This window comes from Podarcis erhardii (assembly GCF_964252035.2).
Source record: "Podarcis erhardii genome assembly, chromosome: Z".
In the NCBI taxonomy this organism is placed as follows: Eukaryota; Metazoa; Chordata; class Lepidosauria; order Squamata; family Lacertidae; genus Podarcis; species Podarcis erhardii.
The window spans coordinates 143,212-159,897 of NC_138504.1; the positions used below are offsets into that span (position 1 = coordinate 143,212).

Sequence of the window (16,686 nt, forward strand, 5' to 3'; positions counted from 1 at the left end):
AAAATCAAAGCTTATTCGTCCTCTTTCTATTGAGATGGAACCAAGACTTCTCTGCTTAATTTGGGCTGATAACAAACATTTCTCTCTGCGATTTTTGGGTGAATGTGCATTCTAACGCGAAAAACAACAATTGGAAATATGCCCCATCAAAGCTTATTCATCCTCTTTTTATGCAGACGGAAGCCCAAAAGCCTTTTTGCTTTGCTTGGGGGTGATTCTGGTGCACACCCAAAAAACAACAGGCGAATGGAAAGAAGCCCAATCAAAGCTTATTCATCATGTAGAAACGCACATAGAAGCGAAAAGACGGTGTTTTGTTATTTTGGTCTCATTACATACACTGCGAATTCTGTGTCAATGTGCATTTACATCAAAGAACACAACTTGAAATGAGCAAAATCCAAGATTCTTCTTTCTATGTAGATGGAACGCAAAACAACCTGTTTTGCTTTGTTTTGGCATTACACTTTGCTTTGCTATTTGTGGGTGAATGAACATGGAAACAACCAACAACACCATGTGTCAGGGGCTCAGGAGCAGAGGTACAGGAGACGGAGGAAATGGAGAGCGAGGGGGAGGAATCCGAGGGAAGCACAGGAGATGAAAGTGGTCCGAGGGATTCCATGAGTCTTTCCAGCGAATCGGAAGATTCACAGAAGGGAGCGCCGATGGCCAGGGCAAGGGGGGTGCCAAGGGGGAAACCCCAGAAGGAAGGGGCCAGCGGGGACTCCCAGAGCAGCAGTTGGAAATCAGGACCAGCTTCCCCACCAGAGCGCAGTGGGGGGGGAGGAGTCCCAGGCATCGGGACCAGTGTTCTCACCACCAGCGAGAGGAGATGAGTCAGGATTGACCACGCCTCCATCGGAGAGCGGGGAAATGGTCAAGAGGAAAGTTACCGGCTGGGCGCGCGTGCCAAGTTCAAATGTACAGGCGAGCGGCACAGCAGGCAGCCCGGATAGGGAGCCAGGTCCTAAAGCCCACCGGAAGGAGGGGCAAGACTCAGGGGGGTCAGCGTCAGAAGAGTCCAGAAAGGAGGAAACCCCAGGGTGCAGAAGGACCCAGAGGAGGAAAGAACAACGGAAGAGGTGGAGTAAAGCTAGAGTCTTAAACTGGTGTCTAGGAGGCGGAGACTCAGATGGAGCTTCGCCGGTCTAGCTTCTGAGACGTAGAGTTGCACGCTGCGGTTTGGAAATGGAAACTAACCTTCAATAAAGACTTTAATATGTTATTACTGGCTAGCGTTGGTCCTCTGTGAGCTGGGACCTAGAGGCAGCTCTGACAGTAAGCTCTATCTCACAAAATAAAACCTCGCAACGTGAGTGGATGCAGCGAGGGGCGAATATTGGTGCTTCGCGAGCTCACGAAAGCAAGACAAGATGACTACCGAAGAACACATAACAGCCCTGCAAAACGCAGTGGCACAACTTAACTCGGAAATACTGGCATCCAGGAAGAGGGAAGACCAAGCCGCTGCTGTCTGCAAGGATCTGCAAATCAGGTTGGAAATGTTGACTAAACATTTAAAGACAATTATGAAAAATGTTGGTCAGAAGTAAAGAAAGATTTAGAAACATGGTCAAGGTTGAAACTGTCCTTGTTAGGTCGAATTGCTACTATTAAGATGAATGTATTGCCTAGAATGCTATTTTTGTTTCAGAACTTACAAATTCTGGACAAGATGGATTGTTTCAAGAGGTGGCAGAAAGATATATCAAAATTTGTCTGGCAGGGCAAAAAGCCCAGAATTAAGTTTAAGATTTTAACTGATGCAAAAGATAGAGGGGGATTTGCCCTGCCGGACTTAAGATTATACTACGAAGCAGCAGCTTTCTGCTGGCTGAAGGACTGGCTACTTCTTGAGAACACAGACATCTTAGATTTGGAAGGATATGATAATTGTTTTGGTTGGCATGCATACTTATGGTATAACAAGGCAATGGTGTACAAAGGTTTTAAAAACCATATTGTTAGAAAAGCATTATATAATGTTTGGAGCAGATACAAAGATCTACTGGAAACTAAAACTCCCAGGTGGTTGTCACCAAAGGAAGCCAAGGGGGTGAAAAAACTTAATATGGATTCTAAATGGCCAAAATATTGTGAAATCTTAGAATATGAAGGTGAAAGGGTTAAGCTTCAGAGTTATGAAAAACTAAAGTCCAAAGTTCGAGATTGGTTGCATTACTACCAGATAAATGAGACATTTAAAGAGGACAGGAAAATAGGATTTCAGAAGGAGAGGTCAAAGTTAGAAATGGAACTGTTAGAACCCAATACTAAGAATCTGTCAAGAATGTATAATTTGCTGCTTAAATGGAATACACAGGAGGAAACCGTGAAATCAGCTATGATTAAATGGGCACAGGATATCGGTCATGACATTATGTTTGCTGACTGGGAACAGTTATGGACCACTGGTGTTAAGTTCACGGCATGTAATGCCTTAAAAGAAAATATAATGAAAATGATCTACAGGTGGTACATGACCCCAGTCAAGCTTGCAAAAATTTATCATTTGCCCAATAATAAATGTTGGAAATGTAATGAGAATGAAGGTACCTTCTATCACCTATGGTGGACCTGCCCGAGGGTGAAAGCATTCTGGGAAATGATTTATAATGAAATTAAGAAAGTCCTTAAATGGACATTTACTAAGAAACCAGAGGCTTTTCTCCTGGGCATGGTTGGCCAATTGGTGCCAAAGAAGGATAGGATTTTCTTTATGTATGCTACTACTGCAGCAAGAATTCTTCTGGCAAAGTATTGGAAGATGCAAGAACTACCTACTCTGGAAGAATGGCAGACAAAGGTGATTGACTTCATGGGACTGGCAGAGATGTCCGGCAGAATTCGTGACCAGGGGAAAGAGGCAGTGGAAGAAGACTGGAAGAAATTTAAAATATATCTTAAAAACTGTTGTAAAATTGAGGAGTGTTAAGATGTCAAGGGGTAAGAAGCAGAGAATTACAGCTGTAATTAACAAATTTATGGGAATTCAATGAAGGGAACCAAATGGATAAATTGACTAAAGGGTTGCTAAAAAATTCTTTCTGAAATAAGGATGCAGCGAAAGGGAGGTATAGGGAAGTCGATTGAAAGAAGTTACAAGAAAATAAGATTATGAATTTATTTATGTTTGATTTGTTTATGTTTGTTTGTATTTTGTGATGTGTTTGTCTTTTAATTATGTGTTTTAAAAACTGAATAAAAATTATTATTTTTTTTTTTAAAAAAGGAAATGTTGACTAAACAGGGGGCGCCGGGAACCAGACCAGAGGGGATTGGGCTGGGAAAGAGAGGAGGCAGCCTTGTGTCGCATTTCGATGGGAATCTGCAGCAGTACCCTAACTTCAGAGCAGACGTGGTTTTCGCCCTAGAATTGCTGGAGAAGGGCTTTAGGGATGAGCAGGAGAAAGTAGGCTTCATATTAACGCATCTCCACGGAGACGCTAAAGCGTGGCTGCGGAATCTGTACCGAGACAAAGACCCAGCCCTCAGAGATGCGAAAGCCTTCATTAAGGCGATGGATGCGTGCTTTTTATCAGAGATTGATGTAGATATCGCCAGAAAAGAGATACATGGGTTGAAACAGGGGAGAGCCACTGTAAGACAATATCACTCCCGTTTCTTTGCACTGGTCAACGCGCTGGGATGGGAAAAAGATTCAGCTGCCGTCAGAGACCTGTTCTGGGAGGGGCTGAACGGAGCTGTGAAAGACGAAATTGCGAGGGGGGAGAGGCCCCAGACCACTAAAGATGTGATCCAGAGGGCGCTGACGATTGGGGTGAGGCTGGAAGAATGTTCCTGGGGCAAAGACGAAGGGCGTTGGGGACGCACACCGGCAAGAGCACCGCCTTTCTTTCCCAGGGAAACAGCGCGCGCTCAATCCACGCCCCCACTGGGAGGGGGAGAGGAGCCGATGGAGTTAGGTGGTGCCAAGGCTCAGTCAGCAGCCAGAGCCCTAACGCCGGGAGCAGTCAAACCAACGCCTCCTAGAGGGAACAGGAAGTGTTACATCTGCAACAGTGCTCAGCACATGGCGAAAGAGTGTCCCCAGAGGATTTGCAAGCACACTGCAGCCTCAGCGACAGTTACGGAAATAGTTCAGCAGTGTGAACCACAGCAGGGAAACGACGATGTCTGGCTAGAATCAGAAGCACTGGGGCCCAGCCAGACGAGTCAGTGAAGCAGTCCCCAGGGATCTTACAGCCCACAGACCCCCTCCCACCCAAACCAGTGGTGCAACTCACCGCATCGCTTCAGCTGCCCACTGGACTCACCATGGAAATCCCTATCACCATTGACTCTGGCAGCAATGCAGACTTTATAGGAGTGGATTTCGTCACTCGACATAGCATAGCGCTCCTGCCTGCCACGATGCCGTTGAAAGTGGTGACAGTGGACGGCAGGGAGTTGCTAGGGGGACAAGTGGTGCAGCAAACACCGCCAATGGTGATGCAAATTGGGAATCATCGTGAAATCATCAGCTTCAATGTCACCCAACTGTCGGACACTCCCATAGTGTTGGGCATGAGCTGGCTGGACCGGCACAGTCCGGCATTAGCATGGTACCAGCGTCAATTGACCTTCAGCTCTTCCTACTGCGCAGCAAATTGCATACTGCCTACCCAGGAGGATGAGGGGCAAGAGGATGCTCCACAACTACAGCTAGGCATGGTGCAAGCGGTACCCAACAAGTACAAGGCGTTTTTGGAGGTCTTCTGCGAGAAGGAGGCGGACAAGCTACCTCCCCACAGGCCCTACGACTGCAAGATTGACCTCCTGCCGGGGGCGACGCTGCCAACTGGAAAACTGTATTCCATGTCTGAGGATGAAATGCAAGAACTCAAGGAGTTCATAGATCACAACTTGCAGTGGGGATTCATCTGGGAATCCAAGGCAGTGGGGGGCAGTCCCGTGTTTTTTGTGAAGAAGCGGGACACGCCCCAAAAGAGGCTGGTAGTTGATTACAGAATCTTGAACTCGAAAACCAAGCCCACAGCCTTCCCCATGCCCAAGATCGATGACCTGCTGGCGACGGTGAGGAAAGGTCGCATCTTTACCAAGTTGGATCTACGCGGAGCGTACAATCTTATACGCGTGCGAGAGGGCAACGAGTGGAAGACGGCCATGTTTACGCCGCTAGGCACCTATGAATATAGAGTTATGCCGTTTGGATTACAAAATGGTTCCCACTGTTTTCAAGCCTTCATGCACCACGTCTTGGCGGGTCTCCTCTACAAGAAGTGCGTCTGCTTCCTGGACGACATCCTGATCTTCTCGGAGTCGCAGGAGGCCCATGAGAGGGATGTCAAAGAAGTCCTGCAGAGACTACGAGAGCACAGGCTTTACGCCAAACTGGAGAAGTGCCAGTTTGACGTGACGGAGGTGGATTTCCTGGGCTACAAGCTGTCAGACAAGGGACTCGCCATGGACAGCGCTAAAGGGAAGTTTTCCTTCTGCACATATGTTTTCCCTCTGCACATAACTGTTGCATTATAGGGAAGCATTGCATCTTTCTCTTTCTACACATAACTGTGGCCTTATGGGAAGCATTGCTTCTTTTCTCTTGCATTCTGGGAAGTCTTGCTTATAATCTTTTCTCTGTTTCTGCACACACTGTACGAACCTGTTCCAAACACCAAGACATTCTCTCATCGCTCAGTTCACCTTAAGTTCATGGTGACTTGTACTCCATGCATAGCTGACCACATCTATAGCTATGTTAATCTTTAGTTATTATTAATGAGGAGGTTTCATGCTTGTCTAGTCCCAACCTCGTTTCCCAGCCTTTAATCTACCGGTGATTAATGTTCACATGTAATTCCCACCCCTCACATGTAATTCCCGCCTTGTATGTATGTTAACCAATCAGCATTAAGTTTCTTTGTGTTTGTATCAACCAATCAGCCACAAGCACACCTGTGGCAATGTTTGTAATATTCAATAAAAGAGAGTTCCCGGGACTTTTCCCGGGAGACGCCTCTCGTGACACCCACTACTCGTCTGTCGTGATTTTCATTCCTACATCTGGTGACCCCGGACGTGCCAGATCCCTTACGCAGCCCAGCCCCTGTACTTCACTCGACTGGAAAAGTCAAAGCGCGCTACTTCGTGAGTATGGGCGGCGATTTAACTAAATTGCAGAAACGACATGCTACGGAATTGTTCTCTTTAGTTAGACAGCGGGTTGTGGGTGCTCATGTTTCCTTAAAAGAAATTGAACACCTCATTTGTGAAATTAATCGCCAATGTCTTTTCTATCCTGAGACTGGCTCTCTCGACGTGGAGACTTGGCAAAAGATCGGAAAAACCCTCTTTGCAGAACCGAGGGCTCCGATTCATTGTCTGCTTACCTGGCAGAAATGTGCAGAGGCCGTTGCAAAGTTTGGACCCCAGGTCCCCCAGGCGTCTCCTTCGGCCCCTGCTCTCCTGCCTGCAGCAGACAATCCCCCCCCTTACCCCACTTCTCCACTGATTCTGCCTCCTTCTCCTTCGCAGCCCGGCAAACCCCCCCCTGCTTCTCCTCCATCTCAACCTGCTTCCACCCCCCCCATCCCCCTTCCCCCCCCTCCGTCTTTGCCTGCTCCTCCTGGAGCCGTGCGTGCTGCACTTTCTCAGGCAAGACAGAAAGGGCTTTTGTCCTTGCAGGAAGAATCTGAGTGGGCGGGGGAAATGCCATCTGCCTTCCCTATCACCTATGCAAACGCAGGAAATGCTCAACAACAGGTGTTTTATGAAACCCTTCCTTATTCTGTATTGAGAGAATTGAGGAGGGCCATTGCTGATTCTGGCTTAAAATCCTCCTATGTCACAGGGATGCTGGAGGGGATTGCGTCTGGTTATACCATGCTGCCCCAAGATTGGAAGGATTTAATGCGCATGTTGCTCTCACCAGCCCAGTATGTTGTCTTTGATAGTGAATTTCGGCTTAGTGCTTCAGCCCTGTCTGATGCCCAGCATACAGCTAATGAACTTTATGGTGCCGGTCTTTTTGATAATATAACAGCCCAGGCGACGCTGACGCCTGCACATTTTAGCCGCACCGCGACTTGCGTACAGCGCGCCTTTCGAAAAGTCCCTGTCTCAGGGCAGCCGCTGAGCTCTTTTGTTAATATTAAACAACTTAATTCAGAGCCCTACCACCAATTTATAGATAGATTGAAAGAAGCAGTGACCAGGCAGGTTGATAATACTACAGCCCAGAATGAATTGATGAAAAAATTGGCGTTTGAAAATGCGAACATTGACTGTAAGAAGGCTTTGCAGTCGATCACTAATCGCCCAAAATATGATCTGGCGCAGATGATTCAAGCCTGTGCGGACATTGGAAGCCAGAGCCATGCCATGTCCTTGCTTGCCGGTGCCATCCAGGCTGGCAATAAACCAACTGGTAACTGTTTTAATTGCAAGCGCCCTGGTCATTTTGCAAAAGAATGCAGGGCACCTGGCGGTGGGGCGCACAGGGATGGTACTGCCAATAAGGCTAAACCCTCCAAGAAATGCCCAAAGTGCGGTAAAGGCTATCATTGGGCTAATCAGTGCAGGAGTTCGGGAAACTCCATGCTGGCCCCGCCCTCGGGCCACGAGAATTAGAGGGCCCATTGCCATCGGCTACCACCATTGATGCTTTTCCTAAGAAGATACCCTCAGATTTCACCATTGATTTAATTAATCAGGAATCCAAAGACTCTGTTTTGCCTGGTGAAATCGTGCTCATGCCCACCCAACTTGCAGGTCCACTACCTCCCAAGGTCGCAGGTTTGATTTTGCCGAAATCTTCTGCAGCCAAAGTAGGAATCATGGTTATTCCTGCAGCCTTGGATCCTGACTATGTGGGCACAATAATGCTTCAACTTTGGAGCCATATGCCCATGCAGTTGAAAAAAGGGTGACTCCTGGGCACATTTGGTAGTGCTTCCTACCCCTCCTACTGCTTCTATTATGGATAGTAATTTGCACCAGCTCTCTTCTCTCTCTCCACAGTTATTAGCTGTAATCCAGAGGATCGGTGACCAAAAAATTCTTCGTAAGTATAAAATTAATGGCAAAGTTCTGGAGGGCTTGATTGATACTGGCGCGGACATTTCTGTAATTTCCAGTAATTGTTGGGACCCCACGTGGCCCCTTGAGCCTGCCTCTGCAGTCTGGGGTGTGGGTGGCCCACAAAATTCTTCCAAAAGCGTACAATGGCTGCCTGTTTCTCTGCCTGATAGCTCTGATACCATTGCATTTATTCAGCCCTGTGTGCTAAAAATCCACCTAAATCTGTGGGGAAGAGATTTATTGCAACAATTACAAGCTTCCATTCAATTTAATGAGTAAGCTTGCGCTTCCCCTTACCTGGAAATCTACCAGTCCGATATGGGTGGAACAATGGCCCATCACGGGCGAGAAACTCATTGCTTTAAAGAATCTGGTGAATCAACAATTATTGGCTGACCACATAGAGCCTTCTGTAAGCCCCTTTAATACCCCTGTCTTTGTCATACGAAAGAAAAGCGGAAAGTGGAGATTTCTCCAAGACCTCCGGAAAATAAACCAGATCCTTGAACCCATGGGGCCTTTGCAGTGTGGTCTGCCTAATCCAAATGCGATTCCACATTCCTATCAATTGGCTATAATAGATTTGCAAGATTGCTTCTTCTCCATTCCCCTACAGGAGAAGGATCGTAAATTTTTTGCCTTCACTGTTCCTGTCTTAAATAATAGCCAGCCAACAGAAAGATTCCAATGGAAGGTTTTGCCGCAAGGAATGTTGAATTCCCCTACCATGTGCCAATATTATGTGAATCAAGCCCTCCAGCCCTTTCGCCTTCGGTATCCACATCTCCTTATTTATCATTATACCGATGACCTGCTCATCAGCGGGCCAAGCCTCCCCCCCCAATGGAAACAGGAATTGATAACTTGTTTGTCACTTTACGGTTTGAATATCGCCCCAGAGAAAGTCCAGGAATCCTCTCCCTTTCATTATTTGGGGCACAAAATGATAGCTAGCTATTCCATTCCTATAGTCCCCGAATTACATATCCCAAAAACAATGAAATATGTCCAGCTGCAGCAATTGCTGGGCAACATCAACTGGATAAGACCCTATTTTAAAATCCCTCTTGAAGTTTTACGGCCACTTTTTTCAGCCTTAAAAGGCCACCATTCTCCTGGTGCTAAAATTATCTTGACCTCTTCTCAACAGCAGACTGTTGCCCAGTTAAAGGAACTTATGCGTCTCCACTGGGTTGATCGTGCAATCCTTAATGTTTTGCCCGATGTGGTCATAATGACAGATTCTGTCCAACCCTTTGCAGCCATTATTCAGTTAGGCCCATCAAAAGTTCATATAATCGAATGGCTGTATTTACATCATACACCAAAGAACACGGTAACTCCTTTAGTGGATCTCCTTGCTCAGCTCATCAGCAAGGGACGCCGTCGCTGCAAAAGCCTCTTTGGCGTTGATTGCAACCAAATAATTGTGCCCATGCCCCTGGAACAATGGGAAACTGCTCTCTCCAATAGTATGGATTTGCAGTGTGCTTTAGCTGAGTTTGTCGGCCAAGTGGGTTGCCATATCCCAGCCGACCCTCGCCTGCAAATGAGCAAACAAATTTCCCTATCTTTTTCTTCCATATTATCTCCTGTCCCTTTGGATGCCCCTACTGTCTTCACTGACGGAGCCCCCTCCAGGGGAGTAGTCGCGTGGCAACAGAATGGGGAATGGCAAAGCCTTTACACTCTTCCACAAAAGTCTGCCCAGCGTTCTGAGTTGGCAGCCGCTGTCAAGGCCTTGCACCATTTCTCCAAACAGCCATTTAATTTGATTGTGGACAGTCTTTATGTCGCAAATGTCATAACCCGCCTACAAGGCAGTTATGTAAGTCCTTCATTGGATGACAATTTATTGAGCCTTTTTTTGTCTTTACAATTGCTTATTTCCAATCGCTCCCACCCACTTTTTGTGGTGCACATTCGCTCCCACCAACCTTTCCCAGGTTTCCTCAATGACGGCAATGCAAAAGCAGACTCTTTGCTCAGGGTTTTGCCTGTCTCCCCCATTGAAAGTCACGCTTTCCACCATCAAAATGCGAAAGCTCTAAGCCGCCAATTCCAAATTCCGTTGGAAGCGGCTCGTGCAATTATCCAACAATGTCCTCAATGCTCTAATCAGATTGGCCACCCTAGCCCTGGTGTCAATCCCCGTGGGCTGGAAGCCAACCAGTTGTGGCAAATGGATGTAACTCACTTTGCCCCCTTTTCACCTTGGAAGTTTATACATGTCTGCATTGATACCTTCTCAGGTTATATTTGGGCCACCCCTCAAAGGGGTGAGCAAGTTAAGCATGTTTGCAATCACCTTGTTCGTACTATGTCAGTCATGGGCAAGCCCCATTCTTTAAAAACTGACAATGCCCCAGCATATTGTGCAAAAAGCTTTGCTCAGTTTTGTGAGACTTGGAATATTCACCATTTATTTGGCATCCCTTATAATTCTCAAGGCCAAGCCATTGTTGAACGTGCTAACCGCACTTTAAAAACTGCTTTAATCCGGCAGGAAAAGAAGGCCGGAATCCCAGCCTCGCTTTCTGAAAAAGAAGCCTGGTTGGCCAGTGTTCTCTTTACTCTCAACCATTTGAATATTTCCATACAGGATCATCAATCTTACACTCGCCTCCAGAAGCATTTTCAGCAGACAGAGATACTCCCAGCCCCACTGGTCCGCTATAAAATATTACCCTCCAATGAATGGAGTGAACCAGTGAAATTGATTACGTGGGGAAAGGGTTATGCTGCAGTTTCTACTCCACAGGGTGCTCGCTGGGTTCCCGCACGCTGCGTCCGCCTCCATCATGGCTTGGCAACAGGCTCTGCAGAATCCAATACCGCAGTTCGACGGTCAGCTGCAGATCACCCAGGATGCGACGCCCGCTCCCCCCAGGACTCGCAAGCGGGGAAACCGTAATGGACCAGTGACGTGGGGCCAAATAAAATCACTTTCATTTCAAGCTGAACAGCTTAGAAAGGAACAGCAGCTTGAAGCGACCCCTAATAATTTGCTTCTGTGTCTCATCTCCTGTCTTAACATAAATTCCATGATAGTGCTCATTTTTAGTGTTTTGTTTTTGCCCCTCTCAGCCTCCGCTCCTAACGGCGGTGATTCCACACCAATAAATGTGTGGGAATCTTTTGCAAAAACCCTTAATGTTTCTTCTTTCTGCCTCACCCAGCAAGTATCCATCGGCGAAATCCTTGGTTCTTGCCTTATCCCTGTTTGTCACGATCCCTTTGATATACAAAATGATACCTGGTGGTTCTCGTCCCTACCCCAAAATGACTCTCTCCGCACCCTTGGTTATGACGGTTACCAACTTTGGGGTAACCAAATGCGCCGACGCCCACCTTTGGCCATTGATCTGTCAACCCCGTACGTGGCTTCTTTTAATGTTACTTGTGCCCGTATGGTCAATTGCACAAAAACCAACTGTGTGGAGATGGGTAAGGATAATTTTAATTGCTCTAATTATGTAAATATCTCATATATATATAAATATACAGAGCTGCCTGAAGGCTGGTTCTGGTCGTGTCCTGGCTATACGTTTAATTATATTCCAGCAAACATTAGCCACGGTACACCCTGCTGCTTAAGCCGTTTGTCCATCATTTTACCCAAAAAGCATCATTTATCCCGATCTCGATATCGACGTGCTATAGAATTGAATAACGATTGCGATGATTCCGTCTCTCTCCCTAGCAGAACTGAATATATTTCTTTAGCTGTCTCTCTCTTAGGAGTTCCTGGATTGGCTGTCCGGAATAGCAGAAATATTAACTCTTTAGCTTGCTCCGCAGCAAAAGCTTTGAATTTTACTTCACAAGCCCTTCATCTTTTGAATAAGGAACAGAGTGAACTCCGGCATGGCCTCCTGCAGAATCGCGCTGCTGTCGATTATCTGTTGATGCTCCATCATTACGGATGCGAACAAGTGGAAAACATGTGCTGCTTTAATATCACTGACAATTCTAAGGCCATCCAAAAACAAATCTCCCATTTACAAAATCTTACACACCACATTAAACAAGATGTTGAATTCTCCGGTCTCTGGGATTCTTTCACCCAGTGGCTTACTGCATGGCTGCCAAATTTTACTTGGCTTCGTAGTCTTTTTCAATATGCCATTGTTATTATATGTATATTAATTTTGTTTTGCTGCTTCCTCCAATGCATTCCTGGCCTCATAAGTCTTTTCTCTCGGCTTCTCTCTCCCCCTCAGCCACCCAATAAAATCCTTGCTGCTTATCTTGCGAAATGGCAACACCAACAGTAAACCAAAGGGGAGAAATGGGCAGAGTTATCTCGAGCATGCGCTGGCAAACCACGTATCTCGTGGTATCTTCTGTCCCATCCTCCCTGGCGAACTTATTTCGGGCATTTGCTGGCACACCACTAATCCCGAAACATTTTTGCCTTACCCAGTATGCCTCGCAAATAAGAAAAGAAAGGGGGAGATAAAGGGAAGTTTTCCTTCTGCACATATGTTTTCCCTCTGCACATAACTGTTGCATTATAGGGAAGCATTGCATCTTTCTCTTTCTACACATAACTGTGGCCTTATGGGAAGCATTGCTTCTTTTCTCTTGCATTCTGGGAAGTCTTGCTTATAATCTTTTCTCTGTTTCTGCACACACTGTACGAACCTGTTCCAAACACCAAGACATTCTCTCATCGCTCAGTTCACCTTAAGTTCATGGTGACTTGTACTCCATGCATAGCTGACCACATCTATAGCTATGTTAATCTTTAGTTATTATTAATGAGGAGGTTTCATGCTTGTCTAGTCCCAACCTCGTTTCCCAGCCTTTAATCTACCGGTGATTAATGTTCACATGTAATTCCCACCCCTCACATGTAATTCCCGCCTTGTATGTATGTTAACCAATCAGCATTAAGTTTCTTTGTGTTTGTATCAACCAATCAGCCACAAGCACACCTGTGGCAATGTTTGTAATATTCAATAAAAGAGAGTTCCCGGGACTTTTCCCGGGAGACGCCTCTCGTGACACCCACTACTCGTCTGTCGTGATTTTCATTCCTACACAGCGCCAAGGTCCGCTCAGTGCTGGACTGGAAAAGCCCGCGCAATTGGAAGGAGGTCCAGAAGTTTGTCGGCTTTGCCAACTTTTATCGCAAGTTTATCAAGGGTTTCGCTATGCAGACGGCGGCCATCACCGACACCCTCAGCTCCAAGAAGAAGAAATTCATCTGGACGGAGCAGGCGGAGCAGTCCTTTCAGAAACTCAAGCGTCTCTTCACGTCCGAAGAACAACTATTACATGTAAACCCCAGCAAACCCATGAGGGTTGAGACGGATGCCTCAGACAGAGCCGTGGGGGCAGTCCTGTTGCAGCGAGATCCACAAGGGGACTGGAGGCCGTGCGCTTTCTACTCCAGAAAACTCAGCAAGTCGGAGCAGAACTACACCATCTGGGACAGAGAGTTGCTGGCCATTCATGCCGCGTTCAAGGCGTGGCGGCACTTCCTCATCGGAGCCAAGCACACAGTGCAGGTCCGCACGGACCATAAGAACTTGGAGTACTGGCGCACGGCGAGGTTCCTGAACCAGAGACACATCCGCTGGGCGGAGTTCTTTGCAGATTTCGACTTCAGGATAGAATACATCCCGGGAGACAACAACATCATGGCGGATGCGCTATCCAGGAAACCGCAGTATCTCGAGGAAGAGGCACCGCCGGCGGCCAAACACATTTTCGCACCGAAAGCGTGGGCATGCGCCTCAGCCACGATGGACCTGGACGCAGTACGGCGCGCGCTGCAGACGGACTCCTTCGCACGAGCCAAGATGGAGGAGGTGCGCCGCGGCACAGCGAAGGATGATGAGTTCCAGATCCGCGACGGACTGCTCATCCGCAAAGGGGCCCTCTACGTGCCGGGAGACGACAACCGCGCGAGAGTACTGCAACAGTTACACGACAGGCACTTCGGCAAAGAGAAGACTGTGGACTTAGTAGCCAGAGACTTTTGGTGGCCCAAGATGAGGGGAGAAGTCGCGGATTACGTCAATAGGTGCGACACCTGTCAAAGGGCCAAGCCAGTACACAGGCTGCCGGCGGGACTGTTGGAACCGCTACAGACTCCGCTCGAACCGTGGGAGAGGGTGGCCCTGGACTTTGTCACGGATCTGCCCAGCTCGAGGGGCAAAACAGCAGTACTCGTGGTAGTAGACTTGTTCACCAAGATGGCCCACTTCATTCCTTGCGCGAAGGTGGTCACAGCGGAGCAGACCGCCAAGCTGTTCATAGACCATGTGTTCAAGGTGCACGGTCTACCACGGTCTATCCTGTCCGACCGGGGGCGCCAGTTCATCTCCAGCTTCTGGCAGAAGCTGATGGGCATCCTGAACGTCAAGGTCAGCCTAGCGTCGGCAAGACACCCGCAGACCAACGGGCAAGCGGAGAGGGTCAACACCATCATGCAGCAGTACCTGAGATGCTACGCGAACCAGCAGCCCTCGACCTGGGTGGACTACCTACCGCTGGCCGAGTTTGCCTACAACAACACAAAACACGTGTCCACGGGGGTGACACCGTTTTTCGCCAACAATGGGCGGCATCCCAGAACCTTCCCGGGTTTAGAGAAAGTGGGGGAGGGGGAGCCGCAGGGAGCAGAGGCCTTGGCAGCAGAGTTACAGGAGGTCCACGAGCAGCTCCGAAGGCAGTTAGAGCTAGCAAAACACGCGTACAAAATGCAGGCAGACAGACACAGGAGAGTTGGGGAGGACATCCAGGTGGGGGACTGGGTCTGGTTGGCAGCCCAGGCAGTGCCGGCCAGATCGTTAGCTAAGAAGAAGCTCGGACACAAGCAGATAGGCTCTTACCAAGTCAAGGCACAGATCAACCCAGTGGCCTTCCGGTTGACACTCCCGGAGGGATCCAGAATGCACCCGGTCTTTCATAGATCGGTGCTCACGCCCTACAAGGCACCTCACAGGTTTCAGGCACCAGGGACAGCACCAGACCCGCTCAGGGAAGCGCCCACGAAGGGGGGGGGTCACCGAGAGGGGAGCCACTCAATGAGGCCACAGCGATTTTAGACTCGAGATGGGGGGAGGAAGGGATTGAATATCTCCTTGCCAGGGAAGACACCCCGGTCAGCGCCAACAGGTGGGTACCGGACTATGCCGTGGAGGAGCAATGGCTCAAAGACGAGTTCCACGCACTTTTCCCACACAGGCCCATGCCGGCAGATTATTTCGACGAATATCTTTTCACACCCACACTCTCAGCCAGCACGTTTCAGGGGTTTTCGTCAGCTGAGGACACGACGCTAGAGACGAGCTCTCCAGAGGGATCGCTCTCGGGGTTTGGCACAGGGGGCTCCTATTGGTGGGAGGATCAACCTGACGTGGGGTGGCGCAGGGAACTGCCGAGAGGGCCATTGCACGCAGCATCACCCCAGGCGACAGGGGAAGGGGGGTCATGGGCGAGTTGGGGGAAGATCCCGGGTTCGAACACACCGCCCAGGAGATGGAAGCAGAGGAGATCACCGTCGACGAGACCATTGAGGACTTCCCGGACTTATCCGGCTGGCTGCACGCCACGGGGGACGAACTGTATCCTGCACTCACCCCCACAACACTGGAGCACCCAGAACCCGCACCTGAAGAGGGGGAGGGGGGAAGGGGGGGCTTCGAGGGGGGATGGATGTCAGGGGCTCAGGAACAGAGGCACAGGAGAGGGAGGAAATGGAGAGCGAGGGGGAGGAATCCGAGGGAAGCACAGGAGATGAAAGTGGTCCGAGGGATTCCATGAGTCTTTCCAGCGAATCGGAAGATTCACAGAAGGGAGCGCCGATGGCCAGGGCAAGGGGGGTGCCAAGGGGGAAACCCCAGAAGGAAGGGGCCAGCGGGGACTCCCAGAGCAGCAGTTGGAAATCAGGACCAGCTTCCCCACCAGAGCGTAGTGGGGGGGAGGAGTCCCAGGTATCAGGGCCAGTGTATTCACCACCAGCGAGAGAAGATGAGTCAGGGTTGGCCACGCCTCCATCGGAGAGCGAGGGAACGGTCAAGAGGAAGGTTGCCGGCTGGGCGCGTGCGCCAAGTTCAAATGTACAGGCGAGCAGCACAGCAGGTAGCCCGGATAGGGAACCAGGTCCTAAAGCCCGCCGGAAGGAGGGGCAAGAATCAGGGGGGGTCAGCGTCAGAAGAGTCCAGAAAGGAGGAAACCCCAGCGGGCAGGAGGGCCCAGAGGAGGAAGGAGCTAAGGAAGAGGTGGAGCAAGGCTAGAGTCTTAAACTGGTGTGGAAGGGGAGGAGAGTCAGATGGAACTTCGCCGGTCTAGGCTTTAAGACGTAGAGTTGCACGCTGCGGCTTTGAAATGGAAACTGAACTTCAATAAAGACTTTTGTACATAACTACAGCCGGGCGTTGGTCCTTTGTGAGCTGGGACCTAGGGGCGGCTCTGACAAGCCCAATCAAAGCTTATTTGTCTGCTTTCTACGCATATGGAAGCAAAAAGACGCTGTTATTTTGGTCTAATTACTTAAACTTTGCGATTTCTGGGTCAATGTGCATTTTCACCAAAGAACACGACTTGAAATAAGCGTCATCCAAGATTCGTCTTTCTATGTAGATGGAACCCAAAACAACCAGTTTTGCTTTGTTATGGCATTTT

General features: G+C 48.8%; 1 long non-coding RNA gene across 1 annotated transcript; it reads left to right on the forward strand.

Annotated features, from left to right (window-relative positions):
- The first annotated feature begins 630 nt into the window (after positions 1-630).
- LOC309333347 lies at positions 631-16,422 on the forward strand. Its single transcript, XR_014152467.1, has 3 exons — positions 631-924; positions 1,004-1,170; positions 16,368-16,422. It is a non-coding gene; the product is annotated as an uncharacterized lncRNA (long non-coding RNA).
- Positions 16,423-16,686: the final 264 nt, after the last annotated feature.